The following is a 19,898-nucleotide window of genomic DNA, read 5'->3' on the forward strand; positions in this document are numbered from 1 at the left end:
CCATGCTGCAGCCATAGATTTAATGTTAAAATTCTAACATCAAAGCACAAGTTGATCAAAGGCCTACAGTGCATATAAGAAGGATTGCGTCCCACATCAGCCACGTGTACACTACACTACACTTAATCAGAAATAACAAATACTTTTTTTCACAGGGAAAGGACACCCCACTTTAGCGGGGCGTAAAAAATTGGCTTCAACTCTCGTTGTTCCACTCCACGGAAATCTTTAGTAAAAGGCGAAAGATTTATACGATCTGAAGTGAAGCAAGAGCGATCTACCTCTCATTGAAAGTCAGACCGACCCCATTTCTGACAACAAGACTTTCAGTCCTGGTTCATCTCAGAATATCACCCGCACTGATCTCCAGTCAGCATGCAACAGTCATTGGTTTTACACAAGGCAGGAGGAGGGTGCACCGTCCCTGGCAGCACTGCAATACCAGGTCAATGCGCAGAGCGAGTGAGGCAAGCCCCTTTCTCAGCTCCCAGCTCTAAAAATCTGCTTAATATGGTATCCTCTAATAGAGGACATATCAGATATTAAACTGATAAGAACAGATACTACACTTGATCTTAGCCAAAAGGCCGAGAAGCGATGAGCCCAGCTCGTTTGGCGCAGGTGCCAACTGCCTGAAACCTATCCCTCAGGTCGTGGTGCAGACACATGCTGACCATAGTAAAAGCTGCTGATTCAAACTCGGCTTGTGGTCCAAAGCTCACATTGACTATATTAAACCCTGTTGATCATTTTGGTCTTGACAGGATGGATCCTGGATGTCCCTCCTCTCCCTCTCTCCCTCTCTGCCCATCTCCCAAGGCCCACCCAAGGCAGAACACTGCCCGACCTCACCTCACCCACGCTGGGCTGAAGAGGGAGATGCCCCCCCTACCCCACATTCTGGCCCCAGTCCGGCAAGGCCAGACCGCCACAACCCGTATCTCCACCACCTCCAGGGCACCCACACTCTGGCCCCCGTCCGGCGAGGCCAGACCGCCACAACCCGTATCTCCACCACCTCCAGGGCACCCACACTCTGGCCCCCGTCCGGCGAGGCCAGACCGCTACAACCCGTCTCTCCACCACCTCCAGGGCACCCACACTCTGGCCCCAGTCCGGCGAGGCCCGACCGACACAACCCGGCTCTCCACCACCTCCCGGGCACCCACACTTTGATGATGATCACACACGGTTCATTTTATGCACCATTAAAAAAAATCATATAAATATGTCTTGAATTTGAAAGAAATCACATTTTATTTTTTTCCCCACTAAAGATGGGTTCGGCGAATGTGCATATGAAACTGGTGGGGTTCGGCAGCTCCGACAACAGTAAGAACCACCGTGCAATGCTGCTTTGCTTTGATGTTATGCTTTGAGTTCACAATGGTTTGGTATTGTGTAATGCCTGTATGCTTTGATGTTTTGAAACTCTGGACGTTTTCCCTTTTCCCCTCCAGGGGAGGGGGTGCTGCCGCTCCAAATGTGCCCAGGGGAAGAGGCAAGGCGTCATCGTGAAGACTAGCGTATTCCTCCACCTCTTGACGGGTTTCGACCACAGCAGTGAAACACACAAAGCTCTCTCATAGCTGAAATCGTATTCCACGGATCAAGTGGAGGTTTACGATGTAAAAATTGATTTATTCAGAACAATGATTTGAATTTGTAAAATACAATTTAAGAGTAACAATTTGAGCTGAGGTCATGGAGACAAAATGAAAGAATTGATCCCTCTGGATCTAACTCATTTGACTCATTTCTGTGCAGTTGAGGACCAAACTAGAAAGATAAAACTGGCTTCCTGGAATCTCAGGTTTTCCGTGATGTTTCAGCCCATGGACAGCACTGGCAGGGAAACAACTGACCCAGATGAGTCTATCAGCTCATCCTGTGTAAAGGAAGGTTTAGCCAGAGCTAACTATGCTTTGCTCCTATGCTATGCTACTGTGCCTTCAGCCTGTCATCCCTCCCTCTAAATGCAGTGAGCTCATGAAGGATCTTGTTTTTGACCACATCTGGAGTCAAACACGATGTGTTTGCTTTATGACACAGCAGGAAAATTATTTGTCCATCAAGGCGGTGCATCGCCTCCTGAGCAGTTGAAGAAGACGCTGCCGTCAGTGAGAAACACTGATCCATGCAGCAGCCATAGATTTAATGTTAAAATTCTAACATCAAAGCACAAGTTGATCAAAGGCCTACAGTGCATATAAGAAGGATTGCGTCCCACATCAGCCACGTGTACACTACACTACACTTAATCCGAAATAACAAATACTTTTTTTCACAGGGAAAGGACACCCCACTTTAGCGGGGCATAAAAAATTGGCTTCAACTCTCGTTGTTCCACTCCACGGAAATCTTTAGTAAAAGGCGAAAGATTTATACGATCTGAAGTGAAGCAAGAGCGATCTACCTCTCATTGAAAGTCAGACCGACCCCATTTCTGACAACAAGACTTTCAGTCCTGGTTCATCTCAGAATATCACCCACACTGATCTCCAGTCAGCATGCAACAGTCACTGGTTTTACACAAGGCAGGAGGAGGGTGCACCGTCCCTGGCAGCACTGCAATACCAGGTCAATGCGCAGAGCGAGTGAGGCAAGCCCCTTTCTCAGCTCCCAGTTCTAAAAATCTGCTTAATATGGTATCCTCTAATAGAGGACATATCAGATATTAAACTGATAAGAACAGATTTTTTCTTTCGAAAAGTTTTATTGACACTTAATACTCATATATACATTCATATAATTCTTTTCATATAGTATGTGTACACAATTCTGTAAAAACACATCTAAGACATTAAAATTCTGCCTTAAAAGAGGTTATACAGATAAAAGTGTTTGTGAAAAGATGATCTTATACAAGTTAAAACTGTGTCAAATATCCTTAAAACAGTCTTTAAAAGAGGAGTGCATTGTTTAAAAGGCTCTGCTGATCTTTCAGTTTGTGCCGGAGCGCAGTGAGTCCCTACCAAGGGGAACTCATCCTGCTCCTCCAAACAGCCGGTCTGTCGGGGTCCTGCCCCGGTGCCCAGAGGAGATCCCCCGCCCTCGTGCTCCTTCCCGCCTGCCTCACCCGGAGAGCCAGGCCGCCGCTGCTGTGTCCTTATTTTCGTGGGTCCAGCTCCTTCGTCCGAATGGGCACAGAGGCAATTCTTCTTTGTGGCTGCGTCCGCAGCCTTCCGCCTGCAGCTTCAGCTGCTTTGACGGTTGCTGCCGCCATCCGGAACGCAGCCACGGGGGGGATCTGCATGTGCTTCCTTACCAGCAAGTTTCTGGAGGTCCAGATGGCGTCTTTGATGGCGGTGATGGCGAGCCACTGCTTTGCGTGTTCTTTTGCAGGCACTTGTTTTTGGTTCACTCCGTAGAGGACCAGTTGTGCAGTGAGGACCTCCCTTGCTGGCAAGTACGGGAAATTCAAGGAGCTGGCCATTTCCCACAGGTCCACAGCAGCGCCGCACTCCCAGAGCAGATGCCTCACCGACTCTGGGGCGCCACAACCCGGTCGGGGGCAGGTCGACAGTCTCGCCATTCCCCGGGAGTGCATTACGGACCTGACCGGGAGGATCTCGTGGGCCACCATCCAGGACAGATCCCGGAGCTTGTTTGAAAGAGCAGGATGGTTCACGTTGCGCCAAACTGTTTGGGGTTCGCCGAGTGCAAGCCCCCGCACTGGACTCACCGGCTCGCGCTCCTGCACAACACATAAAAGAGAGCGATGCCTGGTTAAAACCGACAACTCCTCATGTTCCAGATTAAAATTCTTTAAGAAATTTTTAATCGCAGTGTAAGCTGGTGGTAGGTTAAAAGACACAGGAACTTTAAGATCAGTGGGTAAAATCTTTAAGTGTCTGAGGTAGGACCCCATCCAGAAGCGTGCCATGGCCGCAGTTTTTGGGTTTCTGGATGGGGCTGTGGCTGCTCCAATGTGCGCTGTGGTGTACAAGGACGTTAAAAACAAGGTCAGGTCTGGAACCCCCTTGCCTCCTTTCTCCTTTGGCCTTTTTACCACACCTCTCCTCAACCTTTCCCACTTGGATCCCCATAAAAAATAAAAAATGGCTCGTTCCAGGTCTAAAATCACTCTCCTCGGAGGGGTAAAAACAGAACTGACCAATAAAAGCAAAGGTAAAATCACGGCTTTAATGATTAAAACCTTCCCTTCCATAGTCAGTTCCCTTAGTCCCCAATACCCCAGTCTCTGCCTAACTTTCCCTACCACGTCTGGCCAATTTGTATGCCCTCCCCCATCCCTGTCAAATTTAATCCCCAGAATCTTTTGGTCAGTCTGAGTCACAGTCAGGGGCAGTCCTGTACGTTCAGTCGGTGTCCAAGGGCCATAAAATTGGGCTAGCGTCTTGCTTCTGTTCAGTTTGGAACCAGAAGCCCGCCCAAACCAGTCAGTCAAGTCCAGGGTCCGGTTGACAGATAAAAGGTCAGTGCATAAAACGTTGATGTCATCCATGTATAAAACGCATTTGCTACTCAGTCCCCCGGACCCTGGTACTACCACCCCGTGGATTTGTGGGTCCCTTCTCAAGACCTGTGCCAGCGGTTCGATGCAGATTACATAGAGGAGAGCGGATAACGGACAACCCTGACGGACACCGCAGTTAATCTCCACTGCTTTTGTAGGATCCCCGTTAACCATGAATTTGCTGGTGATGTCTTTGTACAGCAATCCCACCCAAGCTATAAACCTCCCTGGAAACCCCATTTTTTGCAGTACCTGGAACAGGTACTGGTGCGAGACCCGATCGAAGGCTTTCTCAAAATCTAGGTTTAAAACAACTAACCGAATATTCCTGTCTCTCGCAAAACAGATGGTGTCTCGGATCAGTACGAGGCTGTCGGTGATCTTCCTCCCCGGGACGGCACAGGCTTGATCCGGGTGAATCAAGTCTTCTAAAACAAGGGACATCCGAACTGCTAAAAGTTTGCTAAAAAGTTTACAGTCAAAGTTTAAAAGCGTGATTGGTCTCCAGTTTCTAATGTCAGTCTTGTCTTTGTTTTTAAATAGGAGGGTCACTATCCCTGTCCTAAAACTGTCAGGTAGCCGATCTAGTCGTTCGAATTCCATAAAAACAGTCAGTAAGTCAGGTGCTAAAAGATCCCAAAATGTCAAATAAAATTCCAAGGGAAGTCCGTCTTGTCCTGGGGACTTCCCTTTCGTAAAAGCTTGTACGGATTTATTTAACTCAAGCATGTTAAAATCTTGGGATAAAAGCACACTGTCACTTAAAACCTGTTCAGTGGAATCTAAAACTTCATTCAAGGTGTCAATAAAAACAGGTTTTTCTCTATACAATTCAGAATAAAAGCTTTCTATATGCTCTCGTATTTCTTTGGAAGTATTAAAAGTGCATCCGTTAGGGTCCTTTAGTTTTAAAATTGCCCCTCTTTTATTTAAAATCTTTTTAAAGAAGTATCGCGTGCACTTTTCCCCTTCCTCTAGCTGCTTCTCCCTGCTTCTTAAAATGACACCTTTACTGTGGTTATCTGCTAAAATTGACATTTCACGCTTAATATATTTTACCTCCTCACTAAAATCCAAACCTTGTAAAGTTAATCTAAAATAACGCTGCAGTCTTTTCTGCAGTCCCATCATGCGTCTGTTTTCCCTATCTTTCTTTCTCTTACCTGCCTGCCTAAAGAAAGTCTGGGTCCTTTTTTTAACCATTTCCCACCATAGTGCTCGTGTATCGTAGAAGTCTTGGAGGGTCTGCCACATTGTGTACTGCTCCCTGTACTGACTAACTAACTCCCTATCTTCTAGAAGGGAGCAGTTGAGCTTCCACAGACCCGTCCCTACAGTCACACCTGAAGAGAGTGAGAGGGTGCAGGTCAGCATCGAGTGATCTGAGAAGAAAACAGGGATTAATCTAGCATCGGTGGGTGGGCAACCCCGGGTAAAAATGTAATCTATGCGAGAGGCTCTGGTGCCGTCACCACTGGTCCAGGTGAAGCCCTCCTCTCTGGGATGCATGGATCTAAAGCAGTCAGTCAGCTTAAAATCCTTGCAAATTCCCTGAAGTAAAACCGACGTCTTGTCTATTTTAAAATCTGTCCCTGCTCTCTTCCTATCCTGCCTACTCAAGATACAATTAAAATCACCCCCTACAACTAATGGCGCCCTACCTAGCATGTGGGACTGCAGGTCTTCTAAAAAGTCGTACCTGTCGTTTTTGTCATTAAAACCATAAACATTTAAGAGGTTAAAATCCTGTTCCATAAAAGTCAAATGTGCTAAAAGTGCCCGACCGTGTCTCACCACAGTGCTGCCCTTCACCACAATCTGAGGATTTTTTACTAAAATGGCCACTCCGTCATTCTTGTTTTCGTCTGATCCGCTCCATATAGACGGGAGTGGCCACATCTCCTCCCACTGCGTGTACCTCTTTAAAAACGGAAGGTTGCATTCTTGAATTAAAAACACATCTGACTTAAAATTGTAAAGGAAAGATAAAATACTCTGTGCCCTCACCCTCGACTTCACACTCCTGACATTAATTGTCGTGAAGGTGAGGGTCATGAATATGGTTATTAAAAACAGGTACAACATTTTAAAAGACAATAAATAATTAAAACACTAAACCTAGTCGTACGTGTCCGCCAATATTGTAACAGGATCTCATGTCATAATATCCTCACAGTCGGGAGGTGAACTTCGAGATCCTGTCCTCCGGAAAGCAATATCTGCTCGCCGTTCCAATGGAGTTGATTGCAGTGCAATTGTTAGGAAGGAACACTGACCTGGTGAACCGGAGGGGGGGGCTTCGTCCTGCTCCACAGAGGAACTGTGAGAGCCTGGCTCAGCCCTTCCCCTCTTCTCCAAGGCTTCCTCAGCCTCAGAGCTCGACAGTTCCGATGCAGTCCTCTTATAACAGGGCTGGGCATTGGGGAGGCAGGTTTCACCGGACCCCTCTTCACTCACTGTGATAAGACTTCCAGTGGAGTCCTCACCGGAAGAGCTAGGTCCAGCTCCACCATCTGCCTGACTCTCCCCAGCAGGCTCCCCAGCTGCCTGGCTCGCCACGGCAGGCTCCTCAGCTCCCTCTGCTGGGTTGAGTTCAGGCCCCTCCCCTTTTCCCGCCTCACCGGGCTCTCCTCCAATCACCAGTTTTGGCGGGAAGTTTGAATTTCCCAGCCCCGCCCCTTCAATCAGCACTTTGCCGCCATTTTCCGCAGGTGTGTCGGTCATTGTCGGTCTGGCCTTCAATTTGTTCGCAAATGAGTTTGGGCAATCCCTGAAGAGATGGGTAGTGACTCCACAGAGATTACACTTTCTGCCATTGGTACATTCCTCAAATGTATGCCCAATCTCTCTACATTTACCACAAATGATGTGCGGACACGCCTCAGCAAGGTGCCCATGCTCACCACACTTGTGGCACAGCTTGGGCTGTCCTTGATAGTGGATGTAGCCCCGGTCGTTTCCCAGGACTATCATGGACGGGAGATGCTTCAGGCCCTGGAAGCCCTGAGGGTCCTCCCATTGTTGAATGGGGACCCTCCAGGCACAGTTCCAAATGCCATCCACATCCCTCACTTTGGTAGCCTGTCCTTTGACCGTGCAGTATCTACCCAGCCAAACCAAAATGTCTCCTGCGTTCACCATTTCATTGAACATCCTGACAATAACCGTTTTAAGGCTATTGTCAGTCAGTTTCTCAATTTCGAACACAGAGAACTGGGTCTTCACATTTTCATACTTCATCCAAAACTGTTTCAGTAATAAATCGGACATAAAACTTACGTCAAAACCTTTGTTAAAAGGGAGGGTCAAAATACAATGGAGGTCATCTGGCTGAAAACCTAGGGCCTGCTGGATTAGCTTCCTGGAGAAGTCTAGCCTCGACATCCCCAGGAGCCTCCCACCCTCCTCCCTGAATTTAAAACGCACACTGTGGTGCCTCCGCATGCCGGCACGTGCAGCCGACATGGCGAGAGGCACCACCAAGAACAATAAATTAGCTAAAAACAGGTAAAATACAATTTAAAATATAAAAAATGTTAAAACTTACCTTGAGGTAGACCTAAAGTGCAAGTGGAAAAAGTGCAAACAAGCAAGTAATGTGCAAAATACAACAAATTAACACAGAAACGGAACAATATCCTCCTCTCAAGCTAAGGGATTTTTCCAATAATTTGGAAAGACCTTACTGCCAAGGAGTGATCACTGTCTTAGCCAAAAGGCCGAGAAGCGATGAGCCCGGTTCGTTTGGCGCAGGTGCCAACTGCCTGAAGCCTATCCCTCAGGTCGTGGTGCAGACACATGCTGACCATAGGAAAAGCTGCTGATTCAAACTCGGCTTGTGGTCCGAAGCTCACATTGACTATATTATACCCTGTTGATCATTTTGGTCTTGACAGGGTGGATCCTGGATGTCCCTCCTCTCCCTCTCTCCCTCTCTGCCCATCTCCCAAGGCCCACCCACCCGTCGCAGAACACTGCCCGACCTCACCTCACCCACGCTGGGCTGAAGAGGGAGATGCCCCCCCCTACCCCACATTCTGGCCCCAGTCCGGGGATGCCCGACCGACACAACCCGGCTCTCCACCACCTCCCAGGCACCCACACTCTGGCCCCCATCCGGCAAGGCCAGACCGCCACAACCCGTCTCTCCACCACCTCCAGGGCACCCACACTCTGGCCCCAGTCCGGCGAGGCCAGACCGCTACAACCCGTCTCTCCACCACCTCCAGGGCACCCACACTCTGGCCCCAGTCCGGCGAGGCCCGACCGACACAACCCGGCTCTCCACCACCTCCCGGGCACCCACACTTTGATGATGATCACACACGGTTCATTTTATGCACCATTAAAAAAAATCATATAAATATGTCTTGAATTTGAAAGAAATCACATTTTATTTTTTTCCCCACTAAAGATGGGTTCGGCGAATGTGCATATGAAACTGGTGGGGTTCGGCACCTCCGACAACAGTAAGAACCACCGTGCAATGCTGCTTTGCTTTGATGTTATGCTTTGAGTTCACAATGGTTTGGTATTGTGTAATGCCTGTATGCTTTGATGTTTTGAAACTCTGGACGTTTTCCCTTTTCCCCTCCAGGGGAGGGGGTGCTGCCGCTCCAAATGTGCCCAGGGGAAGAGGCAAGGCGTCATCGTGAAGACTAGCGTATTCCTCCACCTCTTGACGGGTTTCGACCACAGCAGTGAAACACACAAAGCTCTCTCATAGCTGAAATCGTATTCCACGGATCAAGTGGAGCTTTACGATGTAAAAATTGATTTATTCAGAACAATGATTTGAATTTGTAAAATACAATTTAAGAGTAACAATTTGAGCTGAGGTCATGGAGACAAAATGAAAGAATTGATCCCTCTGGATCTAACTCATTTGACTCATTTCTGTGCAGTTGAGGACCAAACTAGAAAGATAAAACTGGCTTCCTGGAATCTCAGGTTTTCCGTGATGTTTCAGCCCATGGACAGCACTGGCAGGGAAACAACTGACCCAGATGAGTCTATCAGCTCATCCTGTGTAAAGGAAGGTTTAGCCAGAGCTAACTATGCTTTGCTCCTATGCTATGCTACTGTGCCTTCAGCCTGTCATCCCTCCCTCTAAATGCAGTGAGCTCATGAAGGATCTTGTTTTTGACCACATCTGGAGTCAAACACGATGTGTTTGCTTTATGACACAGCAGGAAAATTATTTGTCCATCAAGGCGGTGCATCGCCTCCTGAGCAGTTGAAGAAGACGCTGCCGTCAGTGAGAAACACTGATCCATGCTGCAGCCATAGATTTAATGTTAAAATTCTAACATCAAAGCACAAGTTGATCAAAGGCCTACAGTGCATATAAGAAGGATTGCGTCCCACATCAGCCACGTGTACACTACACTACACTTAATCAGAAATAACAAATACTTTTTTTCACAGGGAAAGGACACCCCACTTTAGCGGGGCGTAAAAAATTGGCTTCAACTCTCGTTGTTCCACTCCACGGAAATCTTTAGTAAAAGGCGAAAGATTTATACGATCTGAAGTGAAGCAAGAGCGATCTACCTCTCATTGAAAGTCAGACCGACCCCATTTCTGACAACAAGACTTTCAGTCCTGGTTCATCTCAGAATATCACCCGCACTGATCTCCAGTCAGCATGCAACAGTCATTGGTTTTACACAAGGCAGGAGGAGGGTGCACCGTCCCTGGCAGCACTGCAATACCAGGTCAATGCGCAGAGCGAGTGAGGCAAGCCCCTTTCTCAGCTCCCAGCTCTAAAAATCCGCTTAATACGGTATCCTCTAATAGAGGACATATCAGATATTAAACTGATAAGAACAGATACTACACTTGATCTTAGCCAAAAGGCCGAGAAGCGATGAGCCCAGCTCGTTTGGCGCAGGTGCCAACTGCCTGAAACCTATCCCTCAGGTCGTGGTGCAGACACATGCTGACCATAGTAAAAGCTGCTGATTCAAACTCGGCTTGTGGTCCAAAGCTCACATTGACTATATTAAACCCTGTTGATCATTTTGGTCTTGACAGGATGGATCCTGGATGTCCCTCCTCTCCCTCTCTCCCTCTCTGCCCATCTCCCAAGGCCCACCCAAGGCAGAACACTGCCCGACCTCACCTCACCCACGCTGGGCTGAAGAGGGAGATGCCCCCCCCCTACCCCACATTCTGGCCCCAGTCCGGGGATGCCCGACCGACACAACCCGGCTCTCCACCACCTCCCAGGCACCCACACTCTGGCCCCCGTCCGGCAAGGCCAGACCGCCACAACCCGTATCTCCACCACCTCCAGGGCACCCACACTCTGGCCCCCGTCCGGCGAGGCCAGACCGCTACAACCCGTCTCTCCACCACCTCCAGGGCACCCACACTCTGGCCCCAGTCCGGCGAGGCCCGACCGACACAACCCGGCTCTCCACCACCTCCCGGGCACCCACACTTTGATGATGATCACACACGGTTCATTTTATGCACCATTAAAAAAAATCATATAAATATGTCTTGAATTTGAAAGAAATCACATTTTATTTTTTTCCCCACTAAAGATGGGTTCGGCGAATGTGCATATGAAAATGGTGGGGTTCGGCACCTCCGACAACAGTAAGAACCACCGTGCAATGCTGCTTTGCTTTGATGTTATGCTTTGAGTTCACAATGGTTTGGTATTGTGTAATGCCTGTATGCTTTGATGTTTTGAAACTCTGGACGTTTTCCCTTTTCCCCTCCAGGGGAGGGGGTGCTGCCGCTCCAAATGTGCCCAGGGGAAGAGGCAAGGCGTCATCGTGAAGACTAGCGTATTCCTCCACCTCTTGACGGGTTTCGACCACAGCAGTGAAACACACAAAGCTCTCTCATAGCTGAAATCGTATTCCACGGATCAAGTGGAGCTTTACGATGTAAAAATTGATTTATTCAGAACAATGATTTGAATTTGTAAAATACAATTTAAGAGTAACAATTTGAGCTGAGGTCATGGAGACAAAATGAAAGAATTGATCCCTCTGGATCTAACTCATTTGACTCATTTCTGTGCAGTTGAGGACCAAACTAGAAAGATAAAACTGGCTTCCTGGAATCTCAGGTTTTCCGTGATGTTTCAGCCCATGGACAGCACTGGCAGGGAAACAACTGACCCAGATGAGTCTATCAGCTCATCCTGTGTAAAGGAAGGTTTAGCCAGAGCTAACTATGCTTTGCTCCTATGCTATGCTACTGTGCCTTCAGCCTGTCATCCCTCCCTCTAAATGCAGTGAGCTCATGAAGGATCTTGTTTTTGACCACATCTGGAGTCAAACACGATGTGTTTGCTTTATGACACAGCAGGAAAATTATTTGTCCATCAAGGCGGTGCATCGCCTCCTGAGCAGTTGAAGAAGACGCTGCCGTCAGTGAGAAACACTGATCCATGCTGCAGCCATAGATTTAATGTTAAAATTCTAACATCAAAGCACAAGTTGATCAAAGGCCTACAGTGCATATAAGAAGGATTGCGTCCCACATCAGCCACGTGCACACTACACTACACTTAATCGGAAATAACAAATACTTTTTTTCACAGGGAAAGGACACCCCACTTTAGCGGGGCGTAAAAAATTGGCTTCAACTCTCGTTGTTCCACTCCACGGAAATCTTTAGTAAAAGGCGAAAGATTTATACGATCTGAAGTGAAGCAAGAGCGATCTACCTCTCATTGAAAGTCAGACCGACCCCATTTCTGACAACAAGACTTTCAGTCCTGGTTCATCTCAGAATATCACCCGCACTGATCTCCAGTCAGCATGCAACAGTCATTGGTTTTACACAAGGCAGGAGGAGGGTGCACCGTCCCTGGCAGCACTGCAATACCAGGTCAATGCACAGAGCAAGTGAGGCAAGCCCCTTTCTCAGCTCCCAGCTCTAAAAATCTGCTTAATATGGTATCCTCTAATAGAGGACATATCAGATATTAAACTGATAAGAACAGATACTACACTTGATCTTAGCCAAAAGGCCGAGAAGCGATGAGCCCAGCTCGTTTGGCGCAGGTGCCAACTGCCTGAAACCTATCCCTCAGGTCGTGGTGCAGACACATGCTGACCATAGTAAAAGCTGCTGATTCAAACTCGGCTTGTGGTCCAAAGCTCACATTGACTATATTAAACCCTGTTGATCATTTTGGTCTTGACAGGATGGATCCTGGATGTCCCTCCTCTCCCTCTCTCCCTCTCTGCCCATCTCCCAAGGCCCACCCAAGGCAGAACACTGCCCGACCTCACCTCACCCACGCTGGGCTGAAGAGGGAGATGCCCCCCCCTACCCCACATTCTGGCCCCAGTCCGGGGATGCCCGACCGACACAACCCGGCTCTCCACCACCTCCCAGGCACCCACACTCTGGCCCCCGTCCGGCAAGGCCAGACCGCCACAACCCGTATCTCCACCACCTCCAGGGCACCCACACTCTGGCCCCCGTCCGGCGAGGCCAGACCGCCACAACCCGTCTCTCCACCACCTCCAGGGCACCCACACTCTGGCCCCAGTCCGGCGAGGCCCGACCGACACAACCCGGCTCTCCACCACCTCCCGGGCACCCACACTTTGATGATGATCACACACGGTTCATTTTATGCACCATTAAAAAAAATCATATAAATATGTCTTGAATTTGAAAGAAATCACATTTTATTTTTTTCCCCACTAAAGATGGGTTCGGCGAATGTGCATATGAAACTGGTGGGGTTCGGCACCTCCGACAACAGTAAGAACCACCGTGCAATGCTGCTTTGCTTTGATGTTATGCTTTGAGTTCACAATGGTTTGGTATTGTGTAATGCCTGTATGCTTTGATGTTTTGAAACTCTGGACGTTTTCCCTTTTCCCCTCCAGGGGAGGGGGTGCTGCCGCTCCAAATGTGCCCAGGGGAAGAGGCAAGGCGTCATCGTGAAGACTAGCGTATTCCTCCACCTCTTGACGGGTTTCGACCACAGCAGTGAAACACACAAAGCTCTCTCATAGCTGAAATCGTATTCCACGGATCAAGTGGAGCTTTACGATGTAAAAATTGATTTATTCAGAACAATGATTTGAATTTGTAAAATACAATTTAAGAGTAACAATTTGAGCTGAGGTCATGGAGACAAAATGAAAGAATTGATCCCTCTGGATCTAACTCATTTGACTCATTTCTGTGCAGTTGAGGACCAAACTAGAAAGATAAAACTGGCTTCCTGGAATCTCAGGTTTTCCGTGATGTTTCAGCCCATGGACAGCACTGGTAGGGAAACAACTGACCCAGATGAGTCTATCAGCTCATCCTGTGTAAAGGAAGGTTTAGCCAGAGCTAACTATGCTTTGCTCCTATGCTATGCTACTGTGCCTTCAGCCTGTCATCCCTCCCTCTAAATGCAGTGAGCTCATGAAGGATCTTGTTTTTGACCACATCTGGAGTCAAACACGATGTGTTTGCTTTATGACACAGCAGGAAAATTATTTGTCCATCAAGGCGGTGCATCGCCTCCTGAGCAGTTGAAGAAGACGCTGCCGTCAGTGAGAAACACTGATCCATGCTGCAGCCATAGATTTAATGTTAAAACTCTAACATCAAAGCACAAGTTGATCAAAGGCCTACAGTGCATATAAGAAGGATTGCGTCCCACATCAGCCACGTGTACACTACACTACACTTAATCGGAAATAACAAATACTTTTTTTCACAGGGAAAGGACACCCCACTTTAGCGGGGCGTAAAAAATTGGCTTCAACTCTCGTTGTTCCACTCCACGGAAATCTTTAGTAAAAGGCGAAAGATTTATACGATCTGAAGTGAAGCAAGAGCGATCTACCTCTCATTGAAAGTCAGACCGACCCCATTTCTGACAACAAGACTTTCAGTCCTGGTTCATCTCAGAATATCACCCGCACTGATCTCCAGTCAGCATGCAACAGTCATTGGTTTTACACAAGGCAGGAGGAGGGTGCACCGTCCCTGGCAGCACTGCAATACCAGGTCAATGCGCAGAGCGAGTGAGGCAAGCCCCTTTCTCAGCTCCCAGCTCTAAAAATCTGCTTAATACGGTATCCTCTAATAGAGGACATATCAGATATTAAACTGATAAGAACAGATACTACACTTGATCTTAGCCAAAAGGCCGAGAAGCGATGAGCCCAGCTCGTTTGGCGCAGGTGCCAACTGCCTGAAACCTATCCCTCAGGTCGTGGTGCAGACACATGCTGACCATAGTAAAAGCTGCTGATTCAAACTCGGCTTGTGGTCCAAAGCTCACATTGACTATATTAAACCATGTTGATCATTTTGGTCTTGACAGGATGGATCCTGGATGTCCCTCCTCTCCCTCTCTCCCTCTCTGCCCATCTCCCAAGGCCCACCCAAGGCAGAACACTGCCCGACCTCACCTCACCCACGCTGGGCTGAAGAGGGAGATGCCCCCCCCCTACCCCACATTCTGGCCCCAGTCCGGGGATGCCCGACCGACACAACCCGGCTCTCCACCACCTCCCAGGCACCCACACTCTGGCCCCCGTCCGGCAAGGCCAGACCGCCACAACCCGTATCTCCACCACCTCCAGGGCACCCACACTCTGGCCCCCGTCCGGCGAGGCCAGACCGCTACAACCCGTCTCTCCACCACCTCCAGGGCACCCACACTCTGGCCCCAGTCCGGCGAGGCCCGACCGACACAACCCGGCTCTCCACCACCTCCCGGGCACCCACACTTTGATGATGATCACACACGGTTCATTTTATGCACCATTAAAAAAAATCATATAAATATGTCTTGAATTTGAAAGAAATCACATTTTATTTTTTTCCCCACTAAAGATGGGTTCGGCGAATGTGCATATGAAACTGGTGGGGTTCGGCACCGCCGACAACAGTAAGAACCACCGTGCAATGCTGCTTTGCTTTGATGTTATGCTTTGAGTTCACAATGGTTTGGTATTGTGTAATGCCTGTATGCTTTGATGTTTTGAAACTCTGGACGTTTTCCCTTTTCCCCTCCAGGGGAGGGGGTGCTGCCGCTCCAAATGTGCCCAGGGGAAGAGGCAAGGCGTCATCGTGAAGACTAGCGTATTCCTCCACCTCTTGACGGGTTTCGACCACAGCAGTGAAACACACAAAGCTCTCTCATAGCTGAAATCGTATTCCACGGATCAAGTGGAGCTTTACGATGTAAAAATTGATTTATTCAGAACAATGATTTGAATTTGTAAAATACAATTTAAGAGTAACAATTTGAGCTGAGGTCATGGAGACAAAATGAAAGAATTGATCCCTCTGGATCTAACTCATTTGACTCATTTCTGTGCAGTTGAGGACCAAACTAGAAAGATAAAACTGGCTTCCTGGAATCTCAGGTTTTCCGTGATGTTTCAGCCCATGGACAGCACTGGTAGGGAAACAACTGACCCAGATGAGTCTATCAGCTCATCCTGTGTAAAGGAAGGTTTAGCCAGAGCTAACTATGCTTTGCTCCTATGCTATGCTACTGTGCCTTCAGCCTGTCATCCCTCCCTCTAAATGCAGTGAGCTCATGAAGGATCTTGTTTTTGACCACATCTGGAGTCAAACACGATGTGTTTGCTTTATGACACAGCAGGAAAATTATTTGTCCATCAAGGCGGTGCATCGCCTCCTGAGCAGTTGAAGAAGACGCTGCCGTCAGTGAGAAACACTGATCCATGCTGCAGCCATAGATTTAATGTTAAAATTCTAACATCAAAGCACAAGTTGATCAAAGGCCTACAGTGCATATAAGAAGGATTGCGTCCCACATCAGCCACGTGTACACTACACTACACTTAATCGGAAATAACAAATACTTTTTTTCACAGGGAAAGGACACCCCACTTTAGCGGGGCGTAAAAAATTGGCTTCAACTCTCGTTGTTCCACTCCACGGAAATCTTTAGTAAAAGGCGAAAGATTTATACGATCTGAAGTGAAGCAAGAGCGATCTACCTCTCATTGAAAGTCAGACCGACCCCATTTCTGACAACAAGACTTTCAGTCCTGGTTCATCTCAGAATATCACCCGCACTGATCTCCAGTCAGCATGCAACAGCCATTAGTTTTACACAAGGCAGGAGGAGGGTGCACCATCCCTGGCAGCACTGCAATACCAGGTCAATGCGCAGAGCGAGTGTGGCAAGCCCCTTTCTCAGCTCCCAGTTCTAAAAATCTGCTTAATATGGTATCCTCTAATAGAGGACATATCAGATATTAAACTGATAAGAACAGATACTACACTTGATCTTAGCCAAAAGGCCGAGAAGCGATGAGCCCAGCTCGTTTGGCGCAGGTGCCAACTGCCTGAAACCTATCCCTCAGGTCGTGGTGCAGACACATGCTGACCATAGTAAAAGCTGCTGATTCAAACTCGGCTTGTGGTCCAAAGCTCACATTGACTATATTAAACCCTGTTGATCATTTTGGTCTTGACAGGATGGATCCTGGATGTCCCTCCTCTCCCTCTCTCCCTCTCTGCCCATCTCCCAAGGCCCACCCAAGGCAGAACACTGCCCGACCTCACCTCACCCACGCTGGGCTGAAGAGGGAGATGCCCCCCCCTACCCCACATTCTGGCCCCAGTCCGGGGATGCCCGACCGACACAACCCGGCTCTCCACCACCTCCCAGGCACCCACACTCTGGCCCCCGTCCGGCAAGGCCAGACCGCCACAACCCGTATCTCCACCACCTCCAGGGCACCCACACTCTGGCCCCCGTCCGGCGAGGCCAGACCGCTACAACCCGTCTCTCCACCACCTCCAGGGCACCCACACTCTGGCCCCAGTCCGGCGAGGCCCGACCGACACAACCCGGCTCTCCACCACCTCCCGGGCACCCACACTTTGATGATGATCACACACGGTTCATTTTATGCACCATTAAAAAAAATCATATAAATATGTCTTGAATTTGAAAGAAATCACATTTTATTTTTTTCCCCACTAAAGATGGGTTCGGCGAATGTGCATATGAAACTGGTGGGGTTCGGCACCTCCGACAACAGTAAGAACCACCGTGCAATGCTGCTTTGCTTTGATGTTATGCTTTGAGTTCACAATGGTTTGGTATTGTGTAATGCCTGTATGCTTTGATGTTTTGAAACTCTGGACGTTTTCCCTTTTCCCCTCCAGGGGAGGGGGTGCTGCCGCTCCAAATGTGCCCAGGGAAAGAGGCAAGGCGTCATCGTGAAGACTAGCGTATTCCTCCACCTCTTGACGGGTTTCGACCACAGCAGTGAAACACACAAAGCTCTCTCATAGCTGAAATCGTATTCCACGGATCAAGTGGAGCTTTACGATGTAAAAATTGATTTATTCAGAACAATGATTTGAATTTGTAAAATACAATTTAAGAGTAACAATTTGAGCTGAGGTCATGGAGACAAAATGAAAGAATTGATCCCTCTGGATCTAACTCATTTGACTCATTTCTGTGCAGTTGAGGACCAAACTAGAAAGATAAAACTGGCTTCCTGGAATCTCAGGTTTTCCGTGATGTTTCAGCCCATGGACAGCACTGGCAGGGAAACAACTGACCCAGATGAGTCTATCAGCTCATCCTGTGTAAAGGAAGGTTTAGCCAGAGCTAACTATGCTTTGCTCCTATGCTATGCTACTGTGCCTTCAGCCTGTCATCCCTCCCTCTAAATGCAGTGAGCTCATGAAGGATCTTGTTTTTGACCACATCTGGAGTCAAACACGATGTGTTTGCTTTATGACACAGCAGGAAAATTATTTGTCCATCAAGGCGGTGCATCGCCTCCTGAGCAGTTGAAGAAGACGCTGCCGTCAGTGAGAAACACTGATCCATGCTGCAGCCATAGATTTAATGTTAAAATTCTAACATCAAAGCACAAGTTGATCAAAGGCCTACAGTGCATATAAGAAGGATTGCGTCCCACATCAGCCACGTGTACACTACACTACACTTAATCGGAAATAACAAATACTTTTTTTCACAGGGAAAGGACACCCCACTTTAGCGGGGCGTAAAAAATTGGCTTCAACTCTCGTTGTTCCACTCCACGGAAATCTTTAGTAAAAGGCGAAAGATTTATACGATCTGAAGTGAAGCAAGAGCGATCTACCTCTCATTGAAAGTCAGACCGACCCCATTTCTGACAACAAGACTTTCAGTCCTGGTTCATCTCAGAATATCACCCGCACTGATCTCCAGTCAGCATGCAACAGTCATTGGTTTTACACAAGGCAGGAGGAGGGTGCACCGTCCCTGGCAGCACTGCAATACCAGGTCAATGCGCAGAGCGAGTGAGGCAAGCCCCTTTCTCAGCTCCCAGTTCTAAAAATCTGCTTAATATGGTATCCTCTAATAGAGGACATATCAGATATTAAACTGATAAGAACAGATACTACACTTGATCTTAGCCAAAAGGCCGAGAAGCGATGAGCCCAGCTCGTTTGGCGCAGGTGCCAACTGCCTGAAACCTATCCCTCAGGTCGTGGTGCAGACACATGCTGACCATAGTAAAAGCTGCTGATTCAAACTCGGCTTGTGGTCCAAAGCTCACATTGACTATATTAAACCCTGTTGATCATTTTGGTCTTGACAGGATGGATCCTGGATGTCCCTCCTCTCCCTCTCTCCCTCTCTGCCCATCTCCCAAGGCCCACCCAAGGCAGAACACTGCCCGACCTCACCTCACCCACGCTGGGCTGAAGAGGGAGATGCCCCCCCCCTACCCCACATTCTGGCCCCAGTCCGGGGATGCCCGACCGACACAACCCGGCTCTCCACCACCTCCCAGGCACCCACACTCTGGCCCCCGTCCGGCAAGGCCAGACCGCCACAACCCGTATCTCCACCACCTCCAGGGCACCCACACTCTGGCCCCCGTCCGGCGAGGCCAGACCGCTACAACCCGTCTCTCCACCACCTCCAGGGCACCCACACTCTGGCCCCAGTCCGGCGAGGCCCGACCGACACAACCCGGCTCTCCACCACCTCCCGGGCACCCACACTTTGATGATGATCACACACGGTTCATTTTATGCACCATTAAAAAAAATCATATAAATATGTCTTGAATTTGAAAGAAATCACATTTTATTTTTTTCCCCACTAAAGATGGGTTCGGCGAATGTGCATATGAAACTGGTGGGGTTCGGCACCTCCGACAACAGTAAGAACCACCGTGCAATGCTGCTTTGCTTTGATGTTATGCTTTGAGTTCACAATGGTTTGGTATTGTGTAATGCCTGTATGCTTTGATGTTTTGAAACTCTGGACGTTTTCCCTTTACCCCTCCAGGGGAGGGGGTGCTGCCGCTCCAAATGTGCCCAGGGGAAGAGGCAAGGCGTCATCGTGAAGACTAGCGTATTCCTCCACCTCTTGACGGGTTTCGACCACAGCAGTGAAACACACAAAGCTCTCTCATAGCTGAAATCG

At 48.5% G+C, this 19,898-nt stretch overlaps 13 non-coding genes and 1 pseudogene across 13 annotated transcripts; all 14 read right to left on the reverse strand.

The window, feature by feature from the left end:
• Positions 1 to 164: 164 nt before the first annotated feature.
• Positions 165 to 275, reverse strand: LOC137912424 (U5 spliceosomal RNA). The gene has a single exon (XR_011106282.1). It is a non-coding gene; the product is annotated as a U5 spliceosomal RNA (small nuclear RNA).
• A 133-nt stretch (positions 276 to 408) lies between these two features.
• Positions 409 to 599, reverse strand: LOC137912360 (U2 spliceosomal RNA). Its single transcript, XR_011106236.1, has one exon. It is a non-coding gene; the product is annotated as a U2 spliceosomal RNA (small nuclear RNA).
• A 1,700-nt stretch (positions 600 to 2,299) lies between these two features.
• LOC137912410 (U5 spliceosomal RNA) lies at positions 2,300 to 2,410 on the reverse strand. The gene has a single exon (XR_011106269.1). It is a non-coding gene; the product is annotated as a U5 spliceosomal RNA (small nuclear RNA).
• Positions 2,411 to 2,543: 133 nt separating this feature from the next.
• Positions 2,544 to 2,717, reverse strand: LOC137912400 (U2 spliceosomal RNA; annotated as a pseudogene).
• A 7,199-nt stretch (positions 2,718 to 9,916) lies between these two features.
• LOC137912425 (U5 spliceosomal RNA) lies at positions 9,917 to 10,027 on the reverse strand. Its single transcript, XR_011106283.1, has one exon. It is a non-coding gene; the product is annotated as a U5 spliceosomal RNA (small nuclear RNA).
• Positions 10,028 to 10,160: 133 nt separating this feature from the next.
• LOC137912383 (U2 spliceosomal RNA) lies at positions 10,161 to 10,351 on the reverse strand. Its single transcript, XR_011106257.1, has one exon. It is a non-coding gene; the product is annotated as a U2 spliceosomal RNA (small nuclear RNA).
• A 1,702-nt stretch (positions 10,352 to 12,053) lies between these two features.
• Positions 12,054 to 12,164, reverse strand: LOC137912426 (U5 spliceosomal RNA). The gene has a single exon (XR_011106284.1). It is a non-coding gene; the product is annotated as a U5 spliceosomal RNA (small nuclear RNA).
• A 133-nt stretch (positions 12,165 to 12,297) lies between these two features.
• On the reverse strand, positions 12,298 to 12,488 carry LOC137912362 (U2 spliceosomal RNA). The gene has a single exon (XR_011106238.1). It is a non-coding gene; the product is annotated as a U2 spliceosomal RNA (small nuclear RNA).
• Positions 12,489 to 14,189: 1,701 nt separating this feature from the next.
• Positions 14,190 to 14,300, reverse strand: LOC137912428 (U5 spliceosomal RNA). The gene has a single exon (XR_011106286.1). It is a non-coding gene; the product is annotated as a U5 spliceosomal RNA (small nuclear RNA).
• Positions 14,301 to 14,433: 133 nt separating this feature from the next.
• On the reverse strand, positions 14,434 to 14,624 carry LOC137912378 (U2 spliceosomal RNA). The gene has a single exon (XR_011106253.1). It is a non-coding gene; the product is annotated as a U2 spliceosomal RNA (small nuclear RNA).
• Positions 14,625 to 16,326: 1,702 nt separating this feature from the next.
• On the reverse strand, positions 16,327 to 16,437 carry LOC137912429 (U5 spliceosomal RNA). The gene has a single exon (XR_011106287.1). It is a non-coding gene; the product is annotated as a U5 spliceosomal RNA (small nuclear RNA).
• A 133-nt stretch (positions 16,438 to 16,570) lies between these two features.
• Positions 16,571 to 16,761, reverse strand: LOC137912385 (U2 spliceosomal RNA). Its single transcript, XR_011106259.1, has one exon. It is a non-coding gene; the product is annotated as a U2 spliceosomal RNA (small nuclear RNA).
• Positions 16,762 to 18,462: 1,701 nt separating this feature from the next.
• Positions 18,463 to 18,573, reverse strand: LOC137912430 (U5 spliceosomal RNA). Its single transcript, XR_011106288.1, has one exon. It is a non-coding gene; the product is annotated as a U5 spliceosomal RNA (small nuclear RNA).
• A 133-nt stretch (positions 18,574 to 18,706) lies between these two features.
• On the reverse strand, positions 18,707 to 18,897 carry LOC137912354 (U2 spliceosomal RNA). The gene has a single exon (XR_011106230.1). It is a non-coding gene; the product is annotated as a U2 spliceosomal RNA (small nuclear RNA).
• Positions 18,898 to 19,898: the final 1,001 nt, after the last annotated feature.

Source organism: Brachionichthys hirsutus, unplaced genomic scaffold (assembly GCF_040956055.1).
Source record: "Brachionichthys hirsutus isolate HB-005 unplaced genomic scaffold, CSIRO-AGI_Bhir_v1 contig_1145, whole genome shotgun sequence".
NCBI classification, from domain to species: Eukaryota; Metazoa; Chordata; class Actinopteri; order Lophiiformes; family Brachionichthyidae; genus Brachionichthys; species Brachionichthys hirsutus.